This window comes from Zalophus californianus, chromosome 13 (genome assembly GCF_009762305.2).
Source record: "Zalophus californianus isolate mZalCal1 chromosome 13, mZalCal1.pri.v2, whole genome shotgun sequence".
NCBI classification, from domain to species: domain Eukaryota; kingdom Metazoa; phylum Chordata; class Mammalia; order Carnivora; family Otariidae; genus Zalophus; species Zalophus californianus.
In genome coordinates this window covers 10,523,748-10,549,017 of record NC_045607.1, presented here as the reverse complement: position 1 = coordinate 10,549,017, position 25,270 = coordinate 10,523,748, and the positions used below count along the sequence as shown (strand labels likewise).

The following is a 25,270-nucleotide window of genomic DNA, read 5'->3' as shown; positions in this document are numbered from 1 at the left end:
TCTTTTTTCTTTCTCGAACTAACTTAAATGAGTTTTTGTTATTTGCAACTAAAAGAAATTTGGTTAAAATATAAAAATGGCCCTGGTGTAATAACCATTCTTTTTCTTTTCCTTTCAAAAATGCAAAGGACAAATAAATAAATAAATGAAAATGCAAAGGAAGCTCAAGGTAAACATTAGAGCAAAGTTACAACAGAGAATTAAAAAACTAAAACAGGAAAGGCCAAACAGGCAAAATGAATGACATAGCAATAGTACTATGTGTGGGATGTGATTTCCTGGAGTGCTGGGCTTGAGTTGCTGATTGGGCTTAGAAATAGAACGAACATGGAATGCTGTGAAAAAATCTAGATTGGATACAGAGAATTTAAATTTTCTCATTTTAAATTCAAACCTTCAATATTATATATAACCTTTCTATATATTTATAGATATATGTATCTCACATTCTACCATATATAGGATACATATCATATATATATATATATATATATATATACACACATTAAAATATAAACCAGAAGTCTACTAGAATAGACTTAAAAATAGTTATAATTAATCAATATCTAGAAGAACCACACCACCTCTTTCTCCCTTTCTTCAGAGTTATGACATTACTGAGTACAGACCATAACTAAATACCGTGTTTTGTGTTGTGTCACATAATTCTCATAATCCCAAAGGTGGATATGACTGCTATTAGATTTTTGTAATTGAGAAAAGGGAGATCTCAAAAAAAGTTAAGGAACTTGTCCATTTAAGGAAGTGGCTGACCCTAATCTGCCAATATCAGAACTGGAGTTTAGTAACCTCTTCAGAAAACATTTGTATGGCATTCTGTGCAGCATCTGGATCCAGGGCAAAGGATCCAATGAACAACAATCAAATACAGAACTATTAAGAATCTGCTTATGTCGGGCGCCTGGGTGGCTCAGTTGGTTGAGCGACTGCCTTCGGCTCAGGTCATGGTCCTGGAGTCCCGGGATCGAGTCCCGCATCGGGCTCCCTGCTCGGCGGGGTGTCTGCTTCTCCCTCTGACCCTCTTCCCTCTCGTGCTCTCTGTCTCTCATTCTCTCTCAACTAAATAAATAAAATCTTAAAAAAAAAAAAAAGAATCTGCTTATGTCTTGTAACACTGCTTGTTCTTTTCATGAGCACTTAAAAGGCCACGATGAGATCAAAGACAAGGTGGGAATATTTCTCCACCAATGGGCACAGATTGGATTTCCTTTGAGTCCTGTGACTGCTTCTCTTTCATAGCTATTCTTACTGTCATTTTCTGTTTCTATAAGGAACACTGGCTTATGCCACAGACCAGGAACTAATTCAGAAGGAAGTCTCTCAAAAGTACAGGAGAAAGGCCCTCTCCCAATCAACTGTGAAGCCCCTCAAAGAAGCACTTTACAGCCCTTTCCCCTGGCTGGCAGCGCGGAGGCCACACGATGCCTGGAGTTACTGTAAAAGACGTGAACCAGCAGGAGTTCGTCAGAGCTCTGGCTGCCTTCCTCAAGAAGTCTGGGAAGCTGAAAGTCCCTGAATGGGTAGACACTGTCAAGCTGGCCAAGCATAAAGAGCTTGCTCCCTACGATGAGAACTGGTTCTACACATGAGCTGCTTCCACAGCACGGCACCTGTACCTCCGGGGCGGTGCTGGGGTCGGCTCCATGACCAAGATCTACGGGGGACGTCAGAGAAACGGCGTCATGCCCAGCCACTTCAGTAGAGGCTCCAAGAGCGTGGCCCGCAGGGTCCTCCAAGCCCTAGAGGGGCTGAAAATGGTGGAAAAGGACCAAGATGGGGGCCGCAAACTGACACCTCAGGGACAGAGAGATCTGGACAGAATCGCTGGACAGGTGGCAGCTGCCAACAAGAAGCATTAGAGCAAATGCTGGGTCAATAAATTGCCTCGTTCGTAAAAAAAAAAAAAAAAGAAGCACTTTACAAACTTCCCTCACAACATGTGGGAAAGGATCATAAAAACAGGAGAAGCTATTGCTAACTGACCACTTGGGTACCAGGTTCTGTACCAAGCACTTAACATGTTATTGTGGTGAATCATAAATAATAAGGTACCCTTATTTTACAGAAGAGGAAACTGAAGATTATGAGGTGATATCACTTTCCAGCAGTCACCAGCTAGTAAGTACGGGAGCTGGGCTGGAACCCCCAAAGTCTATGAACCTAATCACCACATGCTGTGGCCACAGCAAGGCAAATCTATCTATACTATATGCAGGTAAGTCAGGCCCTTCCCTACTTGGGAAAAAAAAGTTAAAAAGTCAAGCCCTTTGTAAATGAATAAATTGAAGCAAAATGTCCCAATGGTGCCTTGCCAGATGTCAGATATAGATTTCTGCATCTCCTATTTTGTAAAGAACTTGAAGGATACTTAAAGCATGTTTACATTCATTATCTCACCTGTACCAGGCCAGGACAAGGATTATTTTAATAGATACCACAAAGAACATTTAGTAAGTACTAATTGTGTCCCATGCAACATTCAAGAACTTTTTACATGGATGGCCTTACTTATTCATCACAGTAACTGAGAGGTATCATTATCCCCACATTACAGAAACGTGGAATCTTAGAGTTAGAAAGTACCTTAGAAATTGCCTTGAGCAGACCTTTACCCAAGGCATGAATTCCCTCTAGGATATCCCAAAACAAGGGGTTGCTCCACACTCTACTTGCACATCTTTAGTGACTCAATAAGATACTTCATTCCATTCATTTCATTTTAGACAGTTTTAATGATTCAGAAGCTTTTTCTTACACTAAGCCAAAGTCTGTTAACCTGAAGCTTTCCCCACTGCCCTGAGTTATGTGCTCATGGGCAAAAAATAAATGTATAATCTAACCTAGTTCATAGATCAACCATTCAGAGATTTAAAGGTAAATGGGGTTCCCAACTGAAAATTTTTTCTTCTCCTATTTCTTAATGAATCATATAGTATCAAAATCTCTTAAAGTATCCAGAACTGAACGGGGGTGGGCGGGGGTGTGGTGGTTCTTAATATAATTTAAGACTCAATTAGCTTTGTTTATATGTTTCTTCAGTTATCAATACCAGTATAAACAAACAGTATTTTATAATTACTGGTGCTGTAAAAATGCTACACATTTTATAATAGGCAAACTGAAGCTTAACAAGGTAAAGAACTTTAATTTTGGTTATACAACCAGTCAGCAGTAGAACTGGAATTAGAATTCCATACCTCTTATTTCCAATCCCCTCCCTACACTTAATTCATATCTGGTTCATAGATATAATGAACTATTAACCCACGAAGTTCTTTTTTTTTTTTTAAGATTTTTTTATTTTTAAAGTAATCTCTACACCCAACATGGGGCTCAAATTTACAATCCTTAGATCAAGAGTTGCATGCTTTACCAACTGAGCCAGCCAGGTGCCTCAACCCATGTCTTTCTTACTCCATTCTTGGGAGGGTAAATGTTGAACCCAAAGGTAGGACTTTGTATTTGTCCTTGATCAATGTTATCTTTAGATAATAAATTCTGTATGTCATTCTGGCCTATTGAAATCTTTAGGGATCCAGTCCTGCCATCCAGTATACTAGTTATTTTTCCCACCTCCTTTTCTCCATATATGGTATTAGATTATTTTCATTTCCATCCTTAAAACAATACAGAATATGGCCTTCCAGCAAGCTGTTAGAGCCCCTTTTCCAATCTGACTTAACCATTATCATTCTGGAAATAGATGCTCAGTTCGCTTTGTCTCTTAATTAGAGTAGACACTCTAGTTTGGCTTGCATTTCTCTATCTTATTTGTAAGGATATCATAAACGACTGTGTCATATAACTCACTGAAATTTCAGATTCATACACCATGTACAGCATTCTGAAGAGTGAGACTAACACAAAGGAAATGTTCATAACCATCCCTAATTCAGCACTGTTAATCTATTAATTCTGTGTCATTAATCTGTATTATTCTACACAAAACACAATGGAAAGAAAATCAGGCAAATAAGTACTTCAAATCGGAGACTATGGATCATAGGAACTGTAGGGCTCAGAAGTCAGTAAGATAAGAGACAGAGAGGAGTTGATGAAAAGCTGAGGATTTGAAAAATGATAGGTATTTGAAACTGAACAAGTAGTTTGCTATCTGCAAAAATAGCAATGGGTAAAAAATACTGTAGGAGAGGGAAGACTTACTAATTTATCAGAGAAGCTGAATGTTTATCTTGATCAGTACTAGAAGGACTCAGATAGTGAACTTTGAAAATACCATTTTCTATAAACAGGAGCCCAGACTTCTTAGAGAAATGTTTGATTCCAGGTTTGAATGTTGTGCTACCTAAGACTAATAATGGGGTCATGTCAAAAGGATATAGGAAACAACATAAAAAGCCTCTCACTGGCCTAAAATGGAGCAACCTATGCATCAAGAAGAATAATGATAGCAATGAATTAAAACACTTCAAATATAAAAATCAATGCATTCACAATAATATTAAAAAGAAAAACCTCATTAGTTACCATGGAGGTTGCTAGGACACCAACTCATTATTCCGAAAATTCACGTATTAAGGAAAAAAATCAAACATCAAAAATAAAAACTATTGGAATCTTTCTCTTGCCCCTGTCCCCAAGAGTAAAAGAAGAGAGGAGGGTGGAAACTAAGACAGTTTTTTAAGAACTTTAAACTTTTAAACTTTAAACTTTAATTGAAAAGATTGAGACTAGGTGAATAGATCAGCCTGGCAGTCAGGAGAATGGGGTTGGACGGGGAAGTCGAGTTGGTCTCAGGGTCTATGGCAAGGTAAATCTCAACCCAGGGATGGAAAGGAAAGAGACAACTGTCAGCTCTCCAAATCTCTTGAACATAAGCAGTAGAACATAGAGACTAAGAACGTGGGCTTTAGAGTTAGACTCTTGGGCTCAAATCTAGGCTGTCAATTGCTAGCTGTGTTACCTTGGAAAGTTTCTTAACCTCTCCAGAGGCACCTCAGTTTCTAGTCTATAAAATGTGGATAATATGGTACCTTCTTCAAATACCTGTTATAAGAATCAAGGAATTAACAGATTGCCTATAAATGACATGGAGCTCTAGATTCCTCATGGTATTAGAATGAAACAGCTTTGTAAACTCCTAAGTACTAGACACTATTGTTATTGCTTAACTGCCTTTTTTTTTTTTTTAACCTAAAAAAAAACTTTTAAGAAATTAGCACAGAAGAGGATTATTCAGTTAGTCTGGTGGCAGGAGACGGTAATGACAAATTTCCTAGGAGGTGAGCTCTGAAGTATGATTACCAGTTAGACAAATGAAGGCAGAGGAGGGTAAAGGAAGAAGAAACAATTGGGATATAAAGTCATGTCTTAAATGGAGCTGGAAACCTCTCTCCAACTTGGGTTTCCTCTGAGAAGAATCTCATTCCTTTCTAAAACAGACAATACAAATATAGTTCATTAAGCTTTAGCAAGACTATCAAGATGAGTTACACAGAAATGTCCACAGATATATTATCAGGTTATATCCTACCCCTCTATATGTAAAAGAGTCCTGATCTTCCCACAATTTTGTTCCTGTGCAATATTCTAAAAGGAGCTTGCTGGGGCGCCTGGGTGGCTCATCTGGTTAAGCGACTGCCTTTGGCTCAGGTCCTGATCCTGGAGTCCCGGGATCGAGTCCCACGTCGGGCTCCCTGCTCAGCGGGGAGTCTGCTTCTCCCTCTGACCCTCTTCCCTCTCGTGCTCTCTATCTCTCATTCTCTCTCTCTCAAATAAATAAAAAAAATCTTTAAAAAAATAAAAATAAAAAAATAAAAGGAGCTTGCTGGTTATTCATGATAAATAAATGTAACCATACATAAGCAATATTAGAAAAAATGTAACGTTTGTCTTTGCTAGTTTTTCAAACCTTATGAATAATCTTAAGATTTTTTTTTAAAGATTTTATTTATTTGAGAGAGACAGCATGAGTGGGTGAGGGCAGAGAGAGAAGCGGACCCCCTGCTGGATCCCGGGACTCCAGGATCACGACCTGAGCCGAAGGTAGACGCTTAACCAGATGAGCCACCCAGGCGTCCCAAGAATTTTTTTTTAAAACAGTAATTATTCTAGTTGCAGGTAACAGGAACTATCACATTAAGTTTCATTTCTTCAAATTTTAACACTCCTGCTGAGATAGATAAGGGTAAATGCAGAGCTCAATTGGGGTCTCTATGGACACAGGTTAATTTTTAGAGACAGATATGTCAAATTCAAATGAAATAATGAAAATGATGAATAAAGCAGCTGACATGGTTGGTGTAGAAAATCAATAACAACTGGAATCAGGCACAGAGCCCTAGAAGATCTCTTCAGAGCACACCGACAAGTGTCTGCTCAAATAAATGGATGTTCCCATCTCTACATCATTTAGCAAGAACAGTAAGTAAATGAGAACAAAGACATTCGTAAATTAATCTGTTCATCAATCTGACCAGAATTTTACAATACTTAGGTTCTTGTTTTATAAAAGTGGCAGGACCCCTTATTTATACCTAACCAAAGTTACACTGCAGGTTAAGTGTCAATCACAGACATTAACAGTAACATCTGGTACCATGACTGCTACAGAGAAGATGCTAATTTTGTTGAATAAATAAATGAAAAATGTAAAAGTGTAAAAAGTTAGAAATACATTGGCTTGGTAGTTAAGACACAGAGAGTATGAATTCCAGCACTGCCACTTCCTAGCTCTGTAACTGTGGGCACATGCCTCAGTTCTCGAAGTCTCTCTATCAACTGAAAAACAGAGATAACCATAGTACTCACTTCATGGACTTACTTGGTAATAAATGATATAGGTTACAACGATAATAACATGTACCCTGGCACTATGCAACAAGTTCTGTTCTTTATGCATCACACATAATTCACTCTTTCCTCACAATTCTATGTAGTAGATACTACTATTATCTCCATTTTGCAGATGAAAAAAATTGAGACAGACATAGAATAAGAAATATGCCCCAGGTCCCCTGGCTAATAGGCAGGGGAGCTAGGATTCTAAGCAGACAACCTTGCACCAGGATCTGAGACCTTTCACACTAAACTATACTGCTGAATACAATGCCTAATAATATATAGTAAACACACAATCAATGTTAGTTGTGCTACTGTTGTTAAAGACAAGTTTTCTGTAAGATTAGAACCTGATAAAAATTTGCAACTTTATGAAATATTTTGTACTTTGTTTAAAAAAATCCATCTTAAACAAAAGCAATAAATAGTGCTTTAGTTAAAAAAAAGTCTTTGATAGATTTCAACATTATTATTGTTCAACTCTTAGCAAACTGGGAATAAGAAAAAACTTGCTGAATATAATAAAGATTATCGAAAGAAACCTATACCAAGTATCATACTTAACGGTGAAATGCTTACAAAAATTTTTTCTTTTCAGATTGGAAGTAAGACAAGGATGGTCCATTGTCAACACCTTCATTCCAAAGTGGAAGTACTGGAGGTTCTAGAAATATACAAAAACTAGACATATTTCTATACCATCCACAAAGAGATTAAATTTTTAAAAGATGCCACTTACAACAGTACCAAAACAAACAAAAGAAAAAAATAGGATGCAACCCAATAAAGAGGCACTCTTTATTGTAAGCTCTACAGAGAAACTGTAAAACAATTAATATAAAATATTTGTAAGATAAATGGAGGATGATTGCAGTAACTGGAGAGGAAGACTATGCTCACAGATGGCAAGTTATTACTGTAAAGATCAACAGATAAAGTGAAATCCCAACTCTGTGTGTTCATGTATAACTTGAGCTAATTGTAAAATGTATGTGGGAAATGCAAAAGAACAAAAACAGCACAGATATTTAAGAAAAACAAGACTTTACCATATATCAATATTCATTTTAAAGCTATGGTAATTACGATGATGTTTTATTGGCTCAGGGATAGACAAACAGACCAAAGGAACTGAATGAAGACATACCATACCACAACATAACTAGGCATATAATGGGATATTTAATTTATGACAAAGGTGGCACTGCAGAGCAGTGAGGAAAAGACAAGTCTTTTCAGGGAACAGTGTTGGGACAATTAATCTACAAGGAAAGAAAATTAAACTTGACCCTGCCTCACACCACGCAAAATATTTAATCCCAACTAGAATAAAGACCCAAATACCAAAAGCAAAATAATATACCTCTCAGAAGATAATAAAAACAAATCTTCACGATTTTGGGTTAGGAAGAGATTTTTAAAATAGTCCACAAAAAGCACTAATCATAAAGGAAAACTTTAATAAAATTAGACAACATTAAAATGAAGAATGTTCAGAGTGAAAAGGCAAGCCACACTGTGCAAGAAGATATATGCAATACATACAACCTACAAAGAAGTCATATTCAAAATACGTAAAACTCCTATACAGCATTAAGAGAAATGTAAACCAGTAGAAAATTGGGCAAGAAACCTGAACAAGCATTTCACAGAGGAGACTATCCACATCATCAATAAACTTAAGAAAAGATGTTCAAACCTATTAGTAATCAAGGCTATGCAAATTAAAACCACAATGACATACCAATGGCTAAAAAAAAAAAGACTTCAAGTTATGGTGGCAATTTGGAAAAACTAACTTTCATGTTATTGGTAGAAGTGTTTATTGGTACAACTACTATGTAAAACACTGTGTCATTATTAATGTTGAAGATATACCTCTCTTATGACCCATTCCCAGATATATATGACCCAACAGAAATGCATGCACATGTGTATGAATGGACAAATTTGAGGATGTTCATAATGACAAGCTTTGTCAAAGCCGCAATTAAAAATAACCCAAATATGGGGCTCCTGGGTGGCTCAGTCAGTTGAGTGTCTGCCTTCGATTCAGGTCCTGTGATTCTGGGGTCCTGGGATGAGCCCCACAGGCTCCCTGATCAGTGGGGAGTCTGCTTCGCCCTCTTCCCTCTGCCCTTCCACCCCCCAGCTCATGCTCACACTTGCTCTTTCTCTCTCTCAAATAAATAAATGAAATCTTAAAAAAAAATAATGCAAATATTTATCAGTATTACTAAAGTGTCATTCATACAATGTAATACTATACAGCTGTAAAAGTATTTGAACTACTGCAACAACATGGATGACTAGCACAAACATTGTTAGGTAAAAGAAGCCAGATGGAATAAAAACCCCAAAAAACAAACTATTCATAGGATTCCATTCGTATTAAGTAAGTTAAAACAACAACAACAATAAAAACAGGCTCCAACAATAATAGAGAACAGTGCTGGGGCGGAGAGGAGCTTTTGAATCCTGGCAATGTTCTATTTCTTGACTTGGGTGATGCTTGCTTTATATTAATTCATTAAGCTGTAAAACTGTGTTTTATGTACTTTTCCCCAACGGTTATATTTCACAGTAAAAAAAGTTGAAAACAAAAGATAAAAGGGCATTTCAGGTAAGGGAAAGGAATCAGCCATGGCAAAAAAAAAAAAAAAAAAAAAGGAAAACAAATATAAGGTGTGTTTGGGAAACTACGTAGGCATATAATTTAGCAGAGAGATCTTATAGAAGAATGGTCAGAGAGAAGTCTAGAAAACTGTTTGGAATAGATTGTAATTTATTTTATCCTACTGATAAAAAGACTATTGAGATTTTTAGAGGTGCCTGGGTGGCTCAGTCAGTTAAGCATCTGCCTTCAGCTCAGGTCATAATCTCAGGGTCCTGGGATCAGGTCCTGGAATGGAGCCCACATTGGGCGCCCTGCTCAGCGGGGAGTCTGCTTCTCCCTCTCCCTCTGCTCACCAACGCCACCTGTGCTCTCTCTCTCAAATAAATCAATAAAATCTTTAAAAAAAAAAAAGACTACTGAGATTTTTTAAATGGAGATATGTCTGGATCATAGTATTTTAGGAATATTAATCTCACAATGATGTGCAGGTTGCAACAAGATGAATGGCATGGGCTACAGGTAACAGGAATGGGGAAAGGGTCAAAAATGAACTTGAGGTTCTACACCAAGGTGGCTGTAAGAAATGTGGTATCACTAAAAGAAAAGAGGAAAGTAAAAGCTGTGTGAGGGACAAAATCATACTCTCTTTTAAGAGAGGATGATAGGTGAGTCAAGTATAAATATTTCAAAGGCAGTTATTTAGAGGACAATGATTAAAGCTAGGATGAAAAATCTGGGAGTCAACACATGGAAAAATTAAAGCTATGTCAGTAGATTAGAACTCTGTGAGATATAGGGGAAGGTAAGAAGTTAGGGAATGAAGTGAGATGACATGATCAAAGAAGACATAGATGGAATATAAATCCATGATTAAGAGAAAGATAAGAAACAAAAGGGTTTCATAAAGAAGAGAGTACCGTCAAATGCAATGCAGGTCAAAAAGTGTGAGGAAGAAGAAAAGGCTCAAAAGGTCACCACTAATAAAATTTTCAGTAAACTGATTAGAACAAAAATCATACTGAGTTAAAAACGGGTGAGTGGTGGGGTGCCTGACTGGCTGAGGCAGAAGAGCATGTGACTCTTGATCTCAGGGTTGTAAGTTCAAGCCTTATACTGGGTGTAGAGATTACTTAAAAAATAAAAAACAAAAATTGTTGAGTGGTAAATAAATAAAATAAGCAGTGTTTTATTGAGTAGTGTCACTCCATTTAAAACTAATAGAAGAACATTTTGTAGGAAGAAGCAACAGCTTTTAAACAGATGTTAATTTTTTTTAACTATTTAGGGGAGATTCATATGCATTTAAAGAAGATAAACATAAGAACAAAGGCTTTTTTTTTATTTTTTAAGACTTTACTTATTTGACAGAGAGACAGAGAGACAGAGAGAGTGTGTGCGCACAAGAGCACAAGCTGGGGAGCTGTAGAGAGAGAGAGGGAGAAGCAGGCTCCCTATTGAGCAGGGAGCCCAATATGGGGCTTGATCCCAGAACCCCGGGATCATGACATCAGCCCAAGGCAGACACTTAAACAACTGAGCCACCCAGGCGCCCCTAAGATTTTATTTTTAAGTAATCACTACACTCAACCTGGGGCTCAAACTTATAGCCCCAAGATCAAGAGTCTCATGCTCCACCAACTGAGACAGCCAGGCGCCCCAAGAACATAGGCTTTTAAGAGAAGAATGAACTATAATTCAGACATATGTTCAAAATAAAAACCTGTATGAAAAGTAAAAAGTTTAACATTTAAATCTTTCTTATTATTTTATTTTTACTAAGAAAAAGATAAGTTACTTGGGCACGATCAGAAAAGTAAAGTGATTCACCCAAGGTCACAAAGTGAGTCAAGTGATGGAGCTGTTTCAACCTTACTACAACCTTACTACTTTTCCAAAGACAGACCTCCCATTAAGAGAAGGATGGTATATATCAAAATTGAGCCTCAGTGTTAACTGCTGCCTTTTTCCCCCCCAACCAAAGAAACAACAGGTCAACAAAGAACTAACTAGATGTATTCTTACCATCCTGTGAGTGATCACTTAGTACCTCCATACAGCAACTAGTTCTACTTTAATTTGGGTAAGTATAGAAGAAAGCCTGTTACAAAATTTCTCTTGCACTCATCTCTCCTCTCAGCCCCACTGTTACAAAAATACCTCCCCCACACCAAGAAGGGCATTTTACTCATTCCAAGGGCTCAGGTTACGCAAATTACAACTGGAACTGATTTTTATCAAAACCTGCTTTTCAGACTGTGATGAAGGCCAGATTTAGGAAATGGAGAGTACAGCTGCTTACTTGGCCAAAATTATACTGACAACTAAGGCAATTTGGAACTTGCCTAGCTAAAAGGTATTTAAAACAAAGGGTATTTAAAACAATTTCAGCTTGATTACTGGTTCTAACTCCTCTGATCAGCTGCACATTCTTCTAAGTACTACTGACTCCACTCAGTTTCATTGGTCACCACCATCTGAAATGAAGTCCTTGAAATTAGGAAGAGGTACCCTCAAAATTTCATCTGAAAACATAGAATTTAAACAGAAATGTGAAAATCGTAAGAATTCTCCTCTGCTGCACAAACCACTATAAAAATCCATTTCCAGAGGCCACATGTGGAGTAACTCAGAGGACATTTCTAAAAAGTATTGTCAGTTGAATGAAAACAAGTGAGCAATTCACAAGATTGGTATGAACTGAATGTTTAGGAGTTATCCTTACAGGTCACCGAATAAAAGAAGGGAAAAAGAAAAAGAGGGGTGCCTGGCTGGCTCAGTTAGTGGAGCATGCAACTCTTGAACTTGGGGTTGTGAGTTTGAGACCCCTGCTGACGGTAGAGCTTCCTTTATTTTTATTTTTAAAGATTTTATTTATTTATTTGACAGAGAGAGACACAGCGAGAGAGGGAATACAAGCAGGGGGAGTGGGAGAGGGAGAAGCAGGCTTCCTGCTGAGCCAGGAGGCCGATGCGGGGCTTGATCCCAGGACCCTGGGATCATGACCTGAGCTGAAGGCAGACGCTTAAGGACTGAGCCACCCAGGCGCCCCTGTAGAGCTTACTTAAAAAAAAAAAAAAAAAAAAAAAGACCAAAGAAAATGTTACCGTCATTAACTGCTTAGGTCTGAAAACAAAGATGAAATGGTTCACAAATTACAATTAGCTGAAGCCACAGGAAATGAATCCAGGGAAAATGCTACCCCATCATTCAACAGGTGGGGCCAAGAAAATAAAAATTCAGACCACAGTCCCTAGTTTCTTCCTATCTCTTATGTGTAGGAACCTTCGAATTAGGAATCAAGTTTCTATTTGTGGTGAAACAGTTTTCATATTCCTGTAAATTCAAGTTTTCCAGATGGAGATAAGGAACCTGCAAATCTGTGGTTTGTCCTATTTGGATTGCTACTGGGACCTTTTGAGGATCCCTTATTCATTTAGGGAAAAATAAGAGTTGGTTGAGCCTGGAGAGTCTTCTCTGAAAAAATACAAATATACAGATATTTCATTAATAGATAGCTTGGATCCATGTACTAGAGCTCTAAACAAGTACCTATTTTTGAAGCTGGAAGAATAAAGTAGACAATGATTCACTATGTAATAATTACTACTTCTTGCTTCAAATCATCTTGTGACATTTATTCACTGAATAAACATTTGAGAGTTCCTCTGCACTCTTCACATATACCTCACAACAGTGGAGGAGACAGACATCATTCCCATAATTTCAATACAGAGCAGTCAACACTAAACTAGAAAGAGAAGGTATACTGGGCACAGAGAAGTAAGTGGGTGATTCCAGTGCTAGATGAGGAAGCTGAAGGAAAGATTATCTAGAAGAGGTGTCACCTGAACTGGGCCTTAGAGCAGAAGTATGTCAAAGGGAATTTCAGCTGGAGGGAACAGTATAGGCCAAGAGGCTTGCTGGCAGTCGGTATTTAAACGTATTTTAGAGGAGTGTAGTTATCTGAGATAGAGGGAGGTGAGGAAGGCCTTGATGAATGCTAGAACATGCAATTCTGGAGTTAGATGGACTTGGGAGTCTTCTGTAGGGAGGCTGTAGGCATCCATGAGATTGCCAGAAGGCAGTGTACGGTAAGAGAATAGAAACTGTAATAGATAACTTTTAGGTTGTCTGCTCAGCTCACACCAAACTTCTTTGCTTTGAGAACAGCCACTGCTGTAGCCTGTCAGGCACCTGGTTTACACTGCTAGATAAGCTGAATGGAGCAGAAGAGATAATGGCTACTGCTAACTGGATTACAAAAAGACAATGGCCCAAGTTGGTTCAATGAAATTCTTGGTTCCCAAGATTTTGTAATGAGGACACAAAATTACTAGCTTCTGATGAGCCTGGAACTGTGAATGCGACTGATGAGATGGCCTTGTTCCAGAAAAGGAGAGGATGCTCACCTCTGTGGTAGTGGTGGTGATGAGGGGTGGGATAAAGTGAAGCAGAGGGGCTATACCTTATGACTTCAAAAGGGTTGAGAGTAGTCACTACAGCTCCTGAAGCTTACACATGTAATTAAAACGTACTGGTCTCAATTCAATCTGTGGACACACCCAACCTGAACAAGCCTACTTCCTCCCTTTTCTACCAAGAGTTTTATAGCCTTTGGAGTTAAATACCACTAGTCTCAACAAGTGACTTACATAGTTACATGATTTCTAGTCCCCTTATCATACTGGTCATCTGCCTTTCCCTCTGGACATGTTCCTGCTTGTAAGGATCATATGAAAATAAATTGTTCAGAATGTACTGTGGCTTGGGGCACCTGGCTGGCTCAGTTGGTAGAGCATGTGACTCTTGATCTTGGGGTTGTAAGTTTGAGCCCCACATTGAGTGTAGAGATTACTTAAAAATGAAATTAAAAAAAAAAATCTGTGGCTTGATGAGTACAGAACAGGGAGGGAGTCTATTCTTCTTACTACCTTTGGTATACTATGTTTTGTTTTATTTTTTTCTAAAGATTTTATTTATTTTATTGGGGGCGGGGGAGAGAGCAAGAGCGTGCAAGCAGGGGAAGGGGCAAAGGGAAAGAATCCCAAACAGACTGTGCACTGAGCGCAGAAACCAATGCGGGGCTGGATCTCATGACCCTGAGAGATCATGACCTGAGCCAAAACTAAGAGTGGGACGTTTAATGGACTGAGCCACACAGGTGCCCCTGTTTTGTCTTTTTTAAAGATTCTTTAATTTCTTTAAGTAATGTCTACACCCAAAGTGGGGCTTGAACTCACAACACCACGATCATGAGTAACATGCTTCACTGACTGAGCCAGCCAGGTGCTCCTAATATGTTTTTAATTAACAGAAATCTAGTCTATCACCTTCAGGATAGTTGTAATGTATTTGTGAAAGTATACACTATATGACTGCATAAAAAGATGATGGATTAATATTATTGATCAGTACTAAGTATACAGGAACTCAAGCCTCTCAGCCTTTTTTCATGTTTTGCTGCTAAGCTGCCTCATTCACATCCTGTAATGGCAAGCTTAGGCCTTGGCACCAAATACAAGACTGTTTATTGCCTTGTTTGAGGTGCCCTGATGTCCTGACTATTAAGATGGTATGAGCTTTTCCTCCTAGCTTTGGATGATCAACAGAAGCACAAGACCCACATTCCACATCTGTACTTCAACTTTTATACAAAATAGGTAAGGATTAAGCTAGACTTGTGCTCTTAGGCTGGTCATTTCTCTATATATCAAAAAATAATATAGTAAGGGTAATTCTTTATATCAAAATTTTTATTTTTTTATCTATGTTTTTACATTTACACTCCCCTCCCCAAGTTTTACTGAGATGTAACTGACATATAGCACTATATACATTTAAGGTGTACAGCATAATGACCTCACTTATATATACTGTGAAATAATTACCGCAAATACAGAGATTAAGAGGATGAACCATGAAGTCAAACTGTGTGGATTCAAATCTCAGCTTTTACATTTACTAAATGTATGGTCATATTGCTTCAGTTCCCTCATCTGTAAAATGTGGATATACAGGATCTATACCACTAGGTTTCTGTAAGGATTGAGTTAATACATGCAAAATTCCTGACACATAATAAATGCTCAATAGGGGTGCCTGGCTGGCTTAGTTCATAGAGCATGTGACTCTTGAGCTCAGGGTTGTAAGTTCAAGCCCCATGCTGGGTGCAGAGATTACTTAAAAAAATAAAGTCCCTAAATAAATTTTTAAAAACGCTCAGGGGTGCCTGGGTGGCTCAGTCGTTAAGCGTCTGCCTTCGGCTTGGGTTGTGATCCCAGAGTCCTGGGATCGAGCCCCATGTCAGGTTCTCTGCTTGGCCGGGAGGCCTGCTTCTCCCTCTCCCGCTCCCCCTGCTTGTGTTCCCTCTCTAGCTGTCACTCTCTGTGTGTCAAGTAAATGAATAAAATCTCTAAAAAAATAGAAATAAAATAAAAATAAAAAAGCTCAATAAATGTGAGCTATTATTATTACTATCATCATACCATCACTAGTGTCTCTCAGGATATTCATCAGTAAAATCAGGTGAGTGATTCCCCCTGAAAAGTTCCTATGAGGACTAAATAGGAATAGATAAGAAAGTGCCCTATATAAGCTCTAAAGTTCAGGGTGCCTATGAAGAAAGATGGGAATTCACCTGAGTGATGTCTAACTCTGGCATGCCTGGGGCCTACTGGGTTTGCCTACCAGTGAGGTATAGATAGAGTAGCTTCACATATCTGGCTTTCTTCAGCAGCATGATTGCTCCCCTCTATGACTACCTGCAGTTTTGGAGATTACTACTTGGGTTAGAGAACCACAAATTTATTTATTGGGCTTTTGTAATAAATTGTCCTTAAAGTTTTTTGTTTGTATATTTTATTTTTACTGTAATTATAAAGTCAAAAGCAAAAGCAACCCCAGCTTTGCATTCTAGCTAGTCACTATTCTAATTGTGTGATAATCTCTCTGAGCTTCAATTTCCTTCTCTATGAAGATAAAAATATTCATCTTACAGAATTGTTGTGAAGATGAAGGAATTAAAATATGTAAAAGACCTGTAGAAATGAAGATGTGGAACAACAAAGATGTAGTTGCATTTTATTATGTTAATGGTTATTATTTCTCCGTCCAGGGTCCACAGCTCTTTTTAGAAATATCTTCCATGGGGCACCTGGCTGGCTCAGTTGATAGAGCATGAGACTCTTGATCTTAGGGCTGCAAATTCAAGCCCCACATTGGGAGTAGAGATTACTTTAAAATAAAATCTTAAAAAAGAGAGAGAGAAAAAAGAAACATCTCCCATGAATTTGAGCTTAATTTACAGGTTATTTAATTTTACCCCCCTGTTAGAGAGGTAAAAACACACACAGTGCCATTATACCAAAGAGTTAAGCCAGAGTTGTCAAAATCTCCTTTAGGAAAGTGTGCATACACAAAATTGTCTTTACCTTTATTCCAAAGAGACTCCTAGGGACTTTCGTTACAGTACAGCTTTCAACTGTTAAAATCTTGCGCTTCCACTGTCAAAACACTGAATTAGAGACTGATTTGGCTACTGAAGCTTCCACTAATGAGGATATTACTAACTCTGAGAGTTGATGTGTTTGTTATTACATACTTGCCATTTGTGACTTCTCTGATTACTTGATCCTGGATTATGCAGTCATTAAATTGCAAAGCCACAGGGGGCTTTAGAAATACACCAGTTCCTCATTCTCACTTCACAAATGGAGAACCTGAGGTCCAGAGAATTAAAGTAACTTGCGCATGTTTGCATTAGTAACCTCTACACCAAAGCTGCTTCTGTATTTCATTTGGCTTTTAGATGACCTATCTATCTACAACACTCAATGGCTGCTATTCTGGATCACCTGAATTTGCATACCAAATTTTCTATTCTAGTAAACTGGTAACTGCAGAAATTGGGAATACTATGGAATCTTGAGTGTTAAAGCGTTCAAGGCAACTTTCTGAAATTTAAATATCAGAATTGAATCCAGATGGGTCCTCAGAATTGCTATATAGTTCCACACTGAAATCCTTAAGATATCTATGTAAACTCTATGTGGACCAGCACTTTATCTGTCCTAATCACTGTGGGGCCTATCCATAGAGTTTTACAAAGTTAAAGTTCTCAGGAATGTTTGCTGAATGAATGAAAGAAACTGGACAAGCATCTGAATTCTTTCCTTTTTGAAACACTTTCTTCCCTTGGCTTTCAGAATACCACTCTCCACGTTTTCCTACTTTCTCTCAGACTACTAGTTTCTCAATCTCTATTACTGAGTATCTTTGGAACTCCTAGAGGTTGGCATATCTTCAGGGGTTAGTCCTTGGAGATACTTTCTATCAATATTCTCTCTTTAAAGGACTCAGTCTTCCACCTATATTGTGATAATTCCCCCAAAGTATACTTTAACCAAAAACCTCCCTTGGGTTTTAGACTTCGATATCTAAACTGCCTATTTAACATTCCATTCAGCTTTCTAACAGGCATCTTAAATTTATTGAACGTAATTCTAGATTCTATTCCTACCTCCTATACTTGGTAATCTTCTTCATCTTACTAACTGAAACCAATATCCACTAGCTAGCTGTTCCATAAGCCTAAAGTCTAGGAGTCGGGCGCCTGGGTGGCTCAGTTGGTTAAGCGACTGCCTTCGGCTCAGGTCATGATCCTGGAGTCTCGGGATCGAGTCCCACATCAGGCTCCCTGCTCAGCAGGGAGTCTGCTTCTCCCTCTGACCCTCTTCCCTCTCGTGCTCTCTATCTCTCATTCTCTCTCTCAAATAAATAAATAAAATCTTTAAAAAAAATAAATAAAAAATAAAGTCTAGGAGTCACTCCTTAATCCCTTTACTTTTATATTCCATCATCCAAACCATCAGCAAACCCTATCAATTCTCCCTCCAAAACAGATCTCAAATCTACTCTTCATCTCTAGTACTGTTAGCACTACTTTAAGCTATTACCATCTCTCACTTGAATGACCATTTGGTCTACTACTGGTCTCTCTACTTCTCTTGGTTCTTATAAAGTTAAATATATACTTAACCATATGACCCTTTGAGTCCACACTTAGGTAATTCATCAGAGAAAAATGAAAGCCTAGGTTCACACTCAAACTTGTACATGACTGTTTATAGCAGTTTTATTCATAATGATCCCAAACTAGAAATAACTCAAATGTCCTTCAAGAGATGAATGGCTCAACAACCATACAACGAAATACTATTAATTATTGATTGATACAGATAACAGCTCGGATGAATTTCAAAGGGATTTATACTGAGTGAAAGAAGCTAGCATCACAAGGTTACATGCTGTATAATTCCACTCATAGCACATTGTGAGGAAGATAAAGTATAGAAACAGAGAACAGACTGACCAGTGAGGTTGCTAGGAGGTTAGGAGTAAGGTGAGGTTATAACCAGGAAGGGATAGTAGCATGAGGGAGTTTCTGCAGGTTAAACTGCTCCGCATCTTGACTATAGTGGTAGTCCTACAAGCCACCTCAAAAACTCAATTTTACTGCATGTTAATTTTAAAATTAAATTTAAAATTAAATTTAAAATTAAAAACAAAAATAACTAATGGTACTTAACCAAAAATATTATAATACTTTGATCACTAATCATCAACTATTTCACGAAGATCTAAGTAAAACTACAATGAATATCTTAGTAAAAACATATACAACTTGCCCTAGAAAACTAAAAGAAAATTTTTAGTCTTACTAGTGAAAGAGATATTATTAAGATACTATATTATTAAGGGGCGCCTGGGTGGTTCAGTCGTTAAGCATCTGCCTTCGGCTCAGGTCATGATCCCAGGGTCCTGAGATCAAGCCCCGCATCGGGGCTCCCTGCTCAGCAGGAAGCCTGCTTCTCCCTCTCCCACTCCCCCTGCTTGTGTTCCCTCTCTCGCTGTGTTTCTCTCTGTCAAATAAATAAATAAAATCTTTTTAAAAAAAGATAATATATTATTAAGATATTACTAAGACTCTATTTCTCCATTCATTAAAGAAATACAACAGAGCCCACTTCTGTTTGGAACATTCCCACAGAGCACAGATGGCCCAAGGCAGGGAGTATAACTTAAAACCATTTAACCAAGACCTCTCCCTCTTAAAGGACCTGGCAATTTGTAACAAGGTTAAGTAAGGGTTACAGCATATTCTCCCCTAAATCCCAGCAGCAGCGGTGTCGAGGCTTCCAGCTCTGAGGCCAACCTGTGTTCCCTTCTAGCAAAGTACTACATTAATCTCTTCACATATTTGCAAGGGGTGGATTAAGAGGAATGTGAAGAGGGCTCTCTTCTGCTCAACAGGGGTAAGGGCATCCATTCACAGACTAAAGCTCTCTCTACGGCTTCCTTTGCATCTAGAACCTTTATGGGCCTTACCTATAACTCATGGGATACCCTGTCAGGTTGTTTTATATTGCTATGCCTTCGCTCATGCTGCTCTTTCTGCCTGGGAGACACTTTCCCACTTTACCAGCCTGGCAAATGTCAACTGATCTCTCATGATGCCTTCCTGCGTAAAGTCTAACCTGACAGCCCAAACAGAAACGATCACTGCTATCTCTGCACAACCTCTGTACCCTCCAGGATTGCTATCATTATTCCTCTAACACTTCATTGCACTTACCTATTTATTCCCTCTACTAGACTGTATGCTCCACAGAACAGGGAGAGATTCTTACTTTTTCTGCATTCCCAATATATACCAAGCACAGAGCAACCACCAGTGAATGTCAGTTGAATGAATGAAGAGTATAGTTTCTCTACTTGCAAATCAAAGTGCACGGTTTATAAGGACTCTAGATGACAAACTAGTGGGCCAGCCCAGGTACACTGCGCCAATACTTAAAAGCTCAGTATTCAGCTCCCAAGGTCCCCCCAATTCTAAGGTCTTGGTGAAAGAGAGACCAATTAGCATGCTTTAAGTAAAACCATATGTTCTAGGAGAGTGGAAAATGTACTCGCCACATTTTCCTTTGCCTTACCAAAAGGAAATCTTCTGACCAGATTTAGTTTAATGGGGCCAGAAAAGAGATATGTGCATTATTAGAGAATCTCATACTATTTGCCAAAAAGTGCGTTTGTAACCACTTCCATGTGTAAAACAATGTTCAGAATAAGTGGTAGTCTCTCTACAGTCATCACTAGGACCAAAAATCATGAAACTTAAACAAGGAATATGTGCACTCCTTCACACACTATACACACACACAATTTTACTAATGTAGCCAGAGGGTTCTGCTTTCCTGAGGTACTAAATCAATACTTTCGTAAAACTAGCACTCCTTCCCCCTACTCCTCCCTAGACATTCATCATTCTCTTACTTTGGGGTAAGACTAATGGTTGGTAGAAATAAAGAATAAAGAAACTAAATCCAAACATTTTTTAAAATAATTTTTTATTGTCATGTTAATCACCATACATTACATCATTAGTTTTTGTAAATCCAAACATTTTTCAGCATATGACATATGATGAACTTACGATATTAAAACTACTCTATGGTGGGTAGTTTCTCTCTAGTAGCAGATTGGTAAGCTCATGGCAAATAATTTAATGTACATGATTCCAAAAGGCATGTAGGCATGACAGTAAAGGTGCTGAGGAAGAATTAATTTCTACATATTCAAAAGGAACCTAGAATCCTAAGCAATTAACAACTATCTCGTGGCAAACTTAAAAAACAAAAGCCATCAATGCATATGAGTGTGTGTGCACGTACATACAGTCTTATGACAGTGACAGTAGCCAAGACTTCTGTGACTAGCACCTATTGGGTGCCAAGCTTTTCTCTTAACACACCTTTTCTTTCCACAGTGACTCATGTGCATGCACTTTGGGATTAAATGGCCACTGGGATGGTGTTTATTTATTTTTTTTAAATGTCCAAAACATGCATCTGCTGTAGAATGGTTACTTAATGAACTGTAACTGACATTTAATAAATTACCCATAACCTATCACACCTCTGAAAAGCAAAGCTAGGTTGCCATAGCCATCACTCTGAGGGAACATGCTGAAAATCTCACAAAAAGAAAGTGTTTTTGCTAACAGTGAATAGGATGCAAACAGAATAATGATGTTTAGAGTATTTCCCCACTTTTGCCAATTGCAATGCAGGACTCTAATTTTACTATGTTAAGAAAAATATTTGAATATTCTATTTTGGAGCCATAAATTTGGAAGAACAAAAACATTTCAAGAAATGTAGCGCAAGCTTAGTAAAAAAAAAAAAGCTAAAGAAATACAGGGCCCCAAATTGAAAACAAATCCTTCTGCCAGTTTTGAATAATGTTTTTGCAGCCAAATGTTCCTTGTCTCCCCGTAATTGTTAATATCTATTAAGCAATTAACATTATTTCCTCTTTGTGGTTCAAAACGGAGAGCTGCAGTTCTAATTCACCTGTGTTCTCAGGGATTAGAACACAGTAAATGCTCAATGAATGTTGGCTACATAAATTATAATTTTATACACAGAGATCAGAATAATGAGCCACTGATATAAGCTCTCAACCCCCAGAAGGCAGGGACACCAAAGATTCCAAAGTTAAGTGGGGCAGTGATTAGCAGGCTAACAATATTCCCAAATTTACCACTTCATGGTAAAGCTTCTGAGAAGGGGCTATTAAACATGGCCATGGCCACTGTCTTGGCATCTGTTTATCTAGCAAACACACAGAAGGAGATGACCAACCTGACTATCCTTCCTTTCCTGTTAATTACTTAATCTGCGTGCTCACTAAGAAACCCACTCTCTCTCCTTTTTCCTCCAATCAACACAACTGTAAAAGACTCTCTTAGGGGAAAAAAAAAATCCACAAATTTTGCAGAGACACTCTCATTGCTAATTATTTTCATTAGCCCAGGAATAGATTATTAGCACAACAACTAGTTGTAAAGAAGACTCAGCAGCTCATCTCACTGGTTATACGGCATTTTCAAGGCCATTCTGTAAAACTCATTTCAATTTCAAGGCATGTTAAGCATGTGCTGGGCACTGTGACAGAGGTTCTCTTATTTAATTCCTATAGCAACCCTGTGAGATTGGTATTACTATCCCCTGTTGTACATATGAGGAAATTGAGGCTCACAGAGGTCAAGTGACTTGGCCAAATGACAGAATCAGGCTGCTGAGATTCTTTCCCCAACACTGGGAAGCCTGTAGCAAAGCAATGGATGCAGCCAAGTTTTTAGGAGCCACTTGGGCAACAGGGGATGAGTCCTTACCATACAGATCAAGAGGTCTGCTCAGAAGCCATGAAAGCAGCAGCAGGTTTTATTTTTGTTTTTATTTGATTTTAATGACTAAAAATCCTATAGGAATTCTTACTGGCCCCAGTGAGAATCCACAGAGGCCCACCAGTCAGTTGACTCCTGACCTTCCATGCTTCTCATCCTAATTAATGCAAGGTCCTTGGATGACAGTGTGAGCATCAAGACCTTGTTAGAGTTAGCAATGACCTTTACATCTATCAGGCTTTTCAAAATATGTAAAACAGCTGTGCATTGGGTACGCCACCAAATTCTCAACCTTGAAATAGGAGTAGATGGATTTTTTCTAATTATGGTATTTTTACGAAGTCTTTGGGACAGGACTTTTCGCATGGCTAAAAAATATTTGAGGAGTGACTTGTTTTTCAATTGCCCAAGCAAACCACTGAGGCGTGCAGAAAGAAGATTCTTACAAACTGACCGATTTCTTTGGCTTAAAAAGAAATCCCAGTAGCAGGGGAGATAGGGGAAAAGAGAACCATCTGAAAAAATGTGGAGGAGAAGGGAGAATGTTTGGTTTCCATACTTGTGCCTCTAATATCCTTTTGTTCTCCCACCTCATTGTATTAAGGATGCTAAATCAAACATGATTGCAGTGATGTTTATGTGTGAAAATGACAAAAGCAATGGGCTAAAATCCCAACCTCATCTTGAACCCTGAAGACTTTTATGGCTTTTCCTTCAGTAGGCCCTCCCCCTTAAAGCACATTAAAGACCACATTGTTCAAAAGGGTCATGGTAGGTTTCATACCCCATTTTAATACAATGTAAATGGTAACTGAACTTCCAAGTTTTGTTAGTAATATTTCTATCTCTCTGGAAAATGCCCATTAAAAGAACTGATCCGTGGCTTAAATATTAATGCAGAATTATAATGTATCAGAGAGGCAAAACAATGGTATCAAGGAGGTACGGTGATGATGAACTTATATTTTCTTTAATACATAATTTTCCCCAGAAAAAGGGTATAGGTGAGAGATGGGTTAAAAATATCCAGATGATCCTGTTAAGTGTCTACATATTCTCTCAAGCCTCAAAACTGTCCAGGAGAATATGTCATCTCAACTCAAGAAGCATAAAATAAATTAAACTTGGGGCTCATTTCAACTGCAGGTCTTTCTCCCTGCCCCCCACCCCTGCCCTTATTCCATTAGCATGTCTGCAAGTCACATTATGGACCCCAAGTTGGCTTATGCATTTATTCCTGAAAGATTTCAAATGGCGAGAATGATATTAAAGGCTCTTTATGATTCCATTTTCCACAGCTGTTACCATCAGTTGTCACCAATACTTTGGGGGTTTAGTGGGAGAGGTGGCAATGACTCCATTACTCTTTCCAACAGCCATAAAGAATTTGCATCATAAAAGCACCTACTGAACAACTAACTGCCTTAGTCCTCTGAAAAAGGATACAGTAAAAAAGGAAAGTTACAGGTGGGCTTGGGAAAGAAGAATTCAAAAACTGAAAACCCGAACTGGAGTAAAATTACAACAAACTTGGTAGTGCTTTTAAAATCATAATTTCATAACTGCTCACTTTCCCAAGCTCAGGTATCTCTGTCCAACACCCACATATAATATGCATTAAGACGTGGCATGATATGAGTTAAAGCATTTTAAAATAAAATATGATTTTTGTAGATTTTCTGGCTATGAGTCTGTTTTAAATGATTTCAAAATAACACACTAAGAGCATCTGTTTAGTTCAGATGAAGTTTCAAGAGCCAATACCAGCTGTTGGGGGAGGGATTTCACACATGTGTTACTCAAATCCTAACCAAATTTTGGTTTTTTCATTCCCTTTAATGATGCTTCCAACCCTAGTAGGGTAAAGCAAATGTTAGAATAAAAAAGAAAGAAGAAATGAAGAGGAGGGAAAAAGGAAGAAAGGAAGAGAAAGAGAAGGAGAGAGAGAGAGAGAGAGAGAGAGAGAGAGAGAGAGAGAGAGAGAGAGAAAGAAAGAAAGAAAGAAAGAAAGAAAGAAAGAAAGAAAGAAAGAAAGAAAAAGATTACTCAATGCATTGATGCATGTGACTAAGACCAAAATGATCACCCTCTCCAATTCAATACAGTATTAGCATGAGGACAAAAGCCGTTTAAAAATCAATTTGGAGTTACTTCTAGTGGGGACTGCATGATCCTAGCAAGTTGAGGAATGAGAATATTCCCAACATTAAAAGGGTACTCTTTTAAGTATTTTCTCCTTTAAGAGCAATCTGATTTTCACAAGGAATTCATTTGGTGGCATTGTTTTGGTTTTAGGTGTCTGTCCTGCCAGGCAGGGGCCATGCACAAGGGCTGCATCTATCTTGAAGTGTGCACAATGGCCTCTCTTGCGGCTCGCTCTCTGTTATTGATCCTTACAGATGCTCCAAGGCCCTTCCCCCACCTTTCTCCAAATCCCAACCCCCCATTCTGAAAGATAGCTTAAGAAATAAGACTTCCTGCCTAGCGACTGGCAGGGCTGAAAGACCAGATTGTATGACTCCACAGATCAGGCCTGCCACAGTGAAAGCTTGAATAGAGTTAACCCTCTGTGAACTAAAACAAAA

At 38.3% G+C, this 25,270-nt stretch overlaps 1 protein-coding gene and 1 pseudogene across 6 annotated transcripts in view; one reads left to right on the top strand and one right to left on the bottom strand.

Annotated features, from left to right (window-relative positions):
- Window positions 1–25,270, bottom strand: part of NR6A1 (nuclear receptor subfamily 6 group A member 1) — a 224,046-nt gene that overhangs the window by 39,055 nt on the left and 159,721 nt on the right. The gene's annotated exons all lie outside the window — the stretch shown is intronic.
- On the top strand, window positions 1,402–1,930 carry LOC113934035 (annotated as a pseudogene). Its single transcript, XR_003523577.2, has one exon. The product of XR_003523577.2 is annotated as a 40S ribosomal protein S19-like (transcript).